Below are 8,883 nucleotides of genomic sequence, written 5' to 3'. Positions count from 1 at the left end.
AAGTGGTGTGGAGACTTATTGTGCAGGATGAATTACCCTCTCTGAAAGGATGTCTAAAAAACAGCACATTGTTTAATTAAAAAAAAAAAAAAAAAGATAACGTGAAGAGCCCAGTAGTGCTAAGGACTGAGCTTGTTCTGGGAGACTTTCTTTTCTTACTGCAGTTCTCCTAAAATCTTCAGTAGGGTCACAGGTGTACATAGGTTTGGGCTCTCCCCGGCTAAATAAAGGACTTAAGGCTGCAAAACTGTTGCCCTTTCCTAAGCAAGAGAGTCAGTTCAGGAAATTAAGACTCATCAGTGACTAACGCTTTTGTCAGGCTACTCATGAAGCATCTGAGGACAGCCACTACCACAGTGTGCTTATGTGCTGTGTCTTATATTACCATTTTTGAAAGGCCAAGTTCAACCAGACCCAGGCACCCTCCCACCTCTAATGAAAAATCATTGCTGTGTGCTGCCTCCAGGGCATGTGCTTCTGTGCTCAGGGTAAGCAGGTTTCACTGTACAGTAGAAGGTTCTTCACAGAATTCAAGCAGACTTCAAGGTATCACATAGGCCCACCCAGCCTCCTCCCTTTGTCCAGTGGGAATCACAGAGAAGTTACTATCTTGGAACAAACACAGATGCTTAAATAAAGACAGGATGATAGAAAAAAAAAAATTACACAAAGCCTGCTCACGTGAGCAACAAGTACACCCCACAGCTGTTAGCTTTGTTTTGCATACTTTACATATTTACATACACAAAATATTTCCAAACATCCCTGTGTTTATTTAAAACTCCATCAGTACCATGTGTGGCAGAACAGATCCAGGGCAAATATATTCACTGGATGATACCTCCCTGCATTGTTTTTAAATGTATCAGGGGTCCAAGGCTGCTTGTAATGAAGTCAAGAAAAAAACATCCCAGGTTTCCAAAGGAGGAAGAGCTAACTCCTTAATCCTGAAGTATTCACCTTACAGCCAAACAGTCTGAAAATGAGTGAGGCAACACTTCTGAAACAAGGACAGCCAGTACATTAGAGAAAAGGATTTTTTTGCTCAAATGTCACACATACCAGTTGCTTATGGGTGGGTGCTGGGTTGGAATGGAAAAAAAAGCCTTCGAAGGAAAGGCTGAATTGCTTTCCTCAGATAGTGTAAAGAAGCCAAAGACACTGATCAAGATCAGAAAGAAGTGGAAAGATAGGGGGTGTTGCCTTCTTCTAAAGGCATATTCCAGTTTAAAAACAGGTAGTTACACCATGTACACACTCATCCTCAGGTGGCATTAGCTCCAATCAAATTGAAAAGGTCAAATGTTCATCTGAGGATGAATTTGACCACAAACATTTCTGGTTTTTATTTGTAAGACATGCCTTCTCTTCCAGCCCAACCAGCCAGGCAGGAACTGGGTAGCCCCACTGTTCCAGGTGACCCTCTGTGGGCACCACACACCTTGAAAGTCTAGCCATAGGAAGGAGCACAGGGCTGGTTGCCCACACACTCTCCTGATAAGAAAGTCAAGGAAGAAGGGAGTATGGGGTGATATTGCTGCTTTATGCTGTCTCATCAAGCTTACTTGCTGGGTGGAGGAGGGGTCTGTCCCTCAGAGCCAAGGAATTAACTTCCAACTAAAGCAATCCAGAACGAAAAAGGTGAAGAAAAAGCAGGGCTAATTGTGCAACTAATGGAGTTCCCATTTAGCATTGACTTTGTTGCTCAGAAGACAAAGCAGGGCAGAAAAAGTACACCAATGAATGGGGAGAATTTATCAGACCAGTACCCCAGAAGCGTGTTACTGATCGGGCTCTGCAGAAGTCTCCCCATTGGCTCCAAACAGACACCAAAAAAAGAGTTCTTAACTTTTACATTGGGCATTTAAGAGAGAGTAGGGAAATTCCCACTGAAAAACTGGCTTCTTTGAAGTTGAATTTTCTCTTTATGCATCTCCATCAGAAAAGAATAGTGTTATTCTGAAAAGGGAACAGATTTTTTTTTGTTTGTTTTGGCCAGATATAGAAATCTTTGTAGCTATATTTGGCATCCAGTGAAGGACTCTCTGCTTGCTGGCGGGAGGGGGAAATTAGAGCTGGTGTTATTCATAACTAAATGGGCATGGAAAACAAATCACCTCCCTTTGAACCTTGGTGCTGCTATGGGCATTCAAGAAACAAATAATTTTCAAAGCCTGTGATACCCCTGTACATGCAACGGCCAACATCAAAACTTTATTATTCGCTCATTTTCTCTTAGTGATAAACACTTGCAGATGTACATTTGTTGTCAAGGCGAAGACATTGGTGCAGTTCCTGCTGTTGGTTGGTCTGTTTTTTTGGGATTTTTTTTACATGACATTTCCCACTTGTCTTCAAAGAAAGCAGAAGTGATATTCTGAAGGAGATACAATTACTGGAAGGCTGTGGCATTCAGCCCCCCTCCTCCTCCCAACAACCCCCCAAAAAGAAATCAGCTAAATTAATTGGAATCCCAGCCCAATGCACAGCTCAGCTGTGAGGAATTCTCACCAGATGTCTTGGTCCCCACCCGGCCTCCCACGTCATGCAAGTAGCATAACCCCTCAGAGTCCGAGGTCCAGCCAGGACAACCAGCCCTACTACACCTGAGGCTGATTACACCCCTGCCCCAACAGGGCCAGCCAGTCCTAGCCCCAGTAGCTGGCCCCTGGCCATGGTTGCTTCCCTTGCCAGCGTAGAGGATGCCACTCCTGCTCCTCACATTTTTTGTGGCATTTTCCCCACGCCAAGCAGGCTGAGCACTGCTGAGGTCACCCGGCTGGATCGTGGCTCCAATGGAAGCACCTCCTCCAGGCACCAGGCTGAGACACAGTTTCCAGCTGATAACTCCCAAAACAAGATTTAACCAGATGTAACAGATATGATTCTTGATGGGCGTTAGGGTCACTAAAGCTAACTGAGTGACACTGATTTAATTAAATGTACATTAATGGGGGACATGGATCATCACAAATCAAATCAGTCACAAAATAATGCTTACTCTTCAGCATCACTTTCCTTGCTCTCATTTCTTGATACAGTAAAAGCACACAGAAGCAAACCCATGAGCAACTGGAAACCCAGGTGTAGGGCAACATAGTGGAAGCCTGACTTTGGTGAGAGAAGTGACAGAGAGAAGAAAAAGCTTTTCAGCTAGCTCATTGCCTAGCTGAACAAACTCTTGCTTCCTAAACTACAATTGCTTCACTGAGATTAATTATGGTTGTATTAAAGCAACAGGGCATTCATGTCTTTTCTCACAAACTGAAGTGCAGTGTACACAGCTCACTTCAAAGAAGGAAATTTCCTGCAATGTTTATCTAGGTTTTCCTTGACACTTAATTTATACCAAATTTCTAAGTCCTCACATTATTCTGGCATTTTTTGATGGTTGTCACATTGCCCTCTACATCTTTCATGTATTAGGCAAGTGATTGTTAGGTATTATTTGCTCATTTTTCAGTGGTCTGCATCCCATCTTCATCCCTATGTCCATGGAGAATGCTTCTCTCCTCATAGCTCCCAACCCCATTCTGACCTACAGGAAGCTTTTGAACCCAGTGTCCTCCTTTCCTGGCCTTTCCTCCTCTCCTTCAGTTTCTGGCTTGCAGCTCTCTCCATACCTTCCTCATGGCCTAAGAAGGAAGAAAATGGTGATTTTGCACAGAAAAAATACTGCCCTGCTTGCTGTCTGGTCCTGGAAACAGGACCTGGAGTGGGACGTACAGCAAAAATCTCACTCATCTCCTGATGCTCTGGAACAGAGTAAATCCCATATGATCAGAATCTTCACAGAACTTTGCAACTAAACTCTTAACAACTCCCTGCTGATTGTGTGCAAATGACAATTTTTCAAAAGTTCTGTGTTTGGCCAAATTTTGGTCAAGGTTTTTTTTCCCCTGTTAGAACAGTAAATGATCTATCTCTGAGCAAAACACCAAAACTTCAGCCCTCAAGCCAGATTCAGACTCAGAGTGTTAGGGGTTTGAAGGACCCTCCCAAGATCACCGAGTCCAACCCCCTTGCTGCAACAGGATCCCCTAGAGTAGGTCACACAGGAAGGTGTCCAGGCAGGTTTTTAATGTCTCCAGAGAAGGAGACTCCACAACCTCTCTGGGAAGCCTGTCCCAGTGTTCTGTTACCCTCAAAGTGAAAAAGTTTTTCCTTATGTTTTCGTAGAACCTCATAGGTTTCAGCTTACACCCACTGCCCCTTTTGCTGTCATTGGGCATCACTGAGAAGAGCCTGGCTCCATCCTCCTGACACTTGACCTTTAAATATTTATAAATATTAATGAGATCACCCCTCAGTCTCTTCCAAGCTAGAGACCCAGCTCCCTCAGCCTTTCCTCATCAGGGAGATGTTCCACTCCCTTAATCATCTCTGTGGCTCTGTGCTGGGCTCTTTCAAGCATTTCCCTGTCCTTCTTGAACTGAGGGGCCCAGAACTGGACACAATACTCCAGACGTGGCCTCACCAGGGCAGAGTAAAGGGGGAGAAGTTCCTCTCTCAACCTACTAACCACACCCTTTCTAATACAACCCAGGATGCCTTCTTGGCCACAAGGGCACATTGCTGGTCCATGGTCACCCTTCTGTCTATTAGGAACCCCATGTCCTTTTTCCCTACACTACTCTGCAACAGGTCAGTCCCCAACCTGTACTGGTACATGGGATTGTTCCTCCCCAGATGCAAGACTGTACACTTGCCCTTATTGTATTTAATTAAATTTCTACCCGCCCAACTCTCCAGCCTGTCTAGGTCTCCCTGAATGGCAGCACAGCCTTCTGGTGTGTCAGCCACACCTCCCAGTTTACTGTCATCAGCTAACTTGCTGACAGTGCACTCTGTTCCCTTATCCAGGTCACTGATGAATATACTGAGTAATACTGGTCCCAGTACTGACCCGAGTGACTCCATCAGATACAGGCCTCCAACTAGACTTTGTTAATAGAGCACAACTCTCTTACTCCCTTCCTTCAACCAGTCCACAATCTACCTCACTACCCGATCACCCAGATCACACTTCCTCAGTTCAGCTGTGAGGATGCTGTGGGAGACGGTGCCAAACACTTTACTGAAATCAAGACAAACCACACCCACCAGAACCAAGACATGCAAACATTTCTTCAATAAACAGCTGTAAAATAATTTTAGCAAAGGCAAAATTGCCTCCTTAGTGGGATGACTGAACATTGCCAAAAAAAAGTCAATTTGAAATAATAACTCGCACAGAAACTCTCTACTTGAAGACTGTAAAAACTGACAGAAAATGATAAAATTAAAAAGGGTCTTATACTAAGAAGCGTCAGGTAGGGATTCTACTAGGTCCGATTGTAAAATAGCCTCTAGTGTTAATGCAACTCACAAAGGCATTTAGAACAAACAAAAAGAAAATTATAGCAGGAGCAACTGACAATATGTCAGTATCCGAAACAGAAAGCTAGTGCCTTCATGAGAGCCCTGCTCAAAATCCCTGTGATGCTAGGCTTTCATTCCATCCAATTTTAGTAGAGAACCAGTTTAGAACACTTGTTCTACAATGTTTTCAACAAAAGACAAACCCTTGGCTCTAAAAATTAACCTCATGAAAAAAATAGAAACTCAAGATGCTGTAATTTACAAAGAGATTTATGAGTTCTTTGGTTGCATAAGAATATAAAGAAAGCATTAGCTAATTGTTGAGAAATACAGACCAAACCGAAAATGCTACATAAAAAATATAACAATAAAATTAACATTAAATTATTTATTCAGTAATTAAACCAGTGACACTTTCCTTTATACAAAGCCCCCCCACCAGTTTTGACAAGAGGGGCTAAAAAGTTCAATGGAGTTTAAAGGGAAGCAGGGTTAGAAAACAGGTAGGGAGAGGAGAGGGACCCTGATTTGACTGATGGTTTTTAACAACAGCTACAAACAGCTAGCAGGGAAAGTGCAGCATAGTTCTGCAGAAACTTTACTAGATTACTGTAAACCTCAACTGTGATAGGTAATAGCTACCTGAGCCCAAGCTCACTGAAATCAATGCTGACTCCAGCTGATGTCCACCAGTGTTGGACCAGACACAAGGCCACCACTGGATTGCAATTCAGGCATTCAAAGCTGGTCCCAATGATCTTAATACCATCAAAGGTTTCCAAGGACAGCAAAGGGAGGAAGCAGTATTTGAGCTCCTGTACATAAATGGCCATCATGAATGAGGCACAGCTGATCTATCTTGAAGGCCTGAGCCTTTGGGCAGGTGCATAAGATAACTGTGATGTTTCAATTATCCCATCCTTAAACTACCTTTATTTGGAGATAAAATCATTCTGCATTTCACAGACAACTCCAGCCCAGCTTTCTCAGGTCTCACTGTGGTATCATAGAGACCACAGAGCAAGAACAGGAAGAGGGACATGATCACTGTGCAGAACAAGGGCAGCTAAAGCACAGGTTTCCAGGGACGTCTCCAGTCTCCCTTAGCAACCAGTTCACCCCATAAGATGGGGCAAGTATAAACCTGCCAACACGATTTTAGTATGTTGAGCAGTGACTGTCTGACCATCTATATACAATGCTAGAGAGGATCATCTCTGCTCACAGGTCTACTAGTGCAACCTTTGCAAGATTGCTTCTGCTTCTCCTGTCACACGGACTGGATTTTAACTGTGCTCAGGCAAGAGTCCCTTAGTCTTTAAAGAGACACGTTCCTGCCTCACAAGTGTCAGATTTTGCCCATAGGGCTAACATGTAAAACTAGTATTTCTTTTTAAATACATTCCCACTTTACATGAGATTTTAATTCCAAGCAACATGCATCAACTTCTTTTAAAAAGCCACACACGAACAATATTTATTATCCAAATACCCTTTAAAAGCTCAAAGGCTAACATGTTAAAGCCCAAAAGTCAATTTGAAAAAATATATATTTCTAAATAATTTATAAGAAATATATGTTGCTGGTCCATTGATATGGAGAAGAAGCTTGCACCTGAAATTAATCAAAAGAATCATACTCAAGAAGATATGCTTGTCTCCTGAAAGGCAACATGTTGCATCTCTCTACATAACTGTTGACTCCATGGTCATCTTCACAGACACAACAATCAGGGGCTTTCAAAGGGGTTTTTTTCTTGTTTGGTTTAGGTTTTTTACATGTATGGAAAAATTCCATTTACTCCTGAGGTTACAGAGCATGCAATAAAATGCCTACATTTTCTCAGTCTCAGATGAGATTTAGTGATGTCATTCACTTCATTTCCAAAGGACACGAATTTGAAGAATGAGGGTGGAATGGAGGGATCCAGGAATAGCTATATGTGTGTGTGTAAATATGTATATGAATAGATACATATAGGATTGTGGGAGGAGAGTAAGACATACACAATAGCCTGGAAGCAGAAAGGCTGGGTACAGGCAAGTTGATCTTAAGTGCAGGTGGTGAGAAACATGACATTCCTCTCCTGCAGCCTCTGCTCTCTCTAAAAGCTGCGATGAGAGATTCATCCTCCAAAGCATGTTTTGAGGCAGAAATAGATGATTGAGAAGAAACTGCCATTCACTGAAGATCCTGACATTGTGAAAGAGGTATGAGAAAAAGTGATGACTGAATTTGAGTGTCTGGTGAGGGGAGGAATCAGAACAAAGCGCATTTTTCTATTGTCAAGCGTAGCTTATTCAGCTCTCCAGAAATCAAATCTGCTGAGTGGTCAGCAGCTGCACCACTTCATTTTGTTGGGATGGAAATGTCCAATGGAAACAAACTGTTATCTGCTTCTCAAAAACCAGAGGACAGCTCAGTCTTCAAATGAAGACACAAAAATTGACAGCAGATTTCTCAACATCAACAGAAATAAAATTAAATCCTGGAAAACTTTATGGAGTATTTAGTACTTAGATTTTTTTGAAATAAAATAATAATTTCCCCATGTCCTCCCAGAAATAGTGACAGAGTACATCATGTTTTGTAAGTCCTTGCAAAATGAATCATCCACTTTCTTGGGATAGCATCTGAACTCACCAAACATAAAAAGAATGAAACAACTCCTTTAGTAATGTGTTAAGACCCATAACTTATCTGTGACCTGATTTTAAGGGCCTTTTTTTCATATCTGTGGAAACATGAGCAGTCTTAACATTTCTGTTCCTTTTTCACTGCAATCAGTTCTTTGTAACTGCAACGTTGTGAGCAAGCACTCCCCTCCTCTTCCAAGAACAAAACGATTACAGCATCTGCTTCTCATAAACACATTTGTGCGTGTGTATAAGTGTGCGTGTATGAGACAGAGAGAGAGAAGTAAATCTGCTGAATTTAACTTAAACGTTTGTCACGGGGAAGGATTTTTTCTTTCCCATCCTTCAAATGTTATAACATACAAGTAAGGCTATTGCTATGCACTTAGGCTTTTACTTTCAGCTCTCCTGTTAGCATGCGACATGGCTACTGACTGAGGAAAAAAAAAAAATTTGACTTTCAAAGTCGATTGGCTGGTGCATGGATGGCTATAGATGACAGCAGGTTTTTATTGGCACTTGTCTCCCAGAGCCTGCAGAGCAACAGAAGTTCCTTCAGCACACTCACAAGTTCAGCAGTGGAAACTGGGCATGTAACAGTAGTCCTTGAGGTGGAAGAGGCAATAGCTTCACCACATATTCATCCCCACTACCCATCAAGTCAACAAAACAATCCAGAAAGGATTCCAGTACAAACTGCAGGCCTGGTTTTTTTTTTTCCTGTTCCTATTCTGCTTTGACACCTGCAGGGAACAGGAGGAGGTACTTCATCATCTGAACTTGCAAAGCGAAAGGTAACGAACTGACTGCTCTTTCTAGGATTTAAAATATTTAGGGAAGTCAAACATATTACACCACAAAAAGAAATTTTACCTTTTCTTTTGC

The sequence above is a fragment of the Apus apus genome, chromosome 1 (assembly GCF_020740795.1).
Source record: "Apus apus isolate bApuApu2 chromosome 1, bApuApu2.pri.cur, whole genome shotgun sequence".
Lineage (NCBI taxonomy): Eukaryota > Metazoa > Chordata > Aves > Apodiformes > Apodidae > Apus > Apus apus.
The sequence above is the reverse complement of the archived record's forward strand: the minus strand, read 5'-3'. Positions refer to the sequence as shown.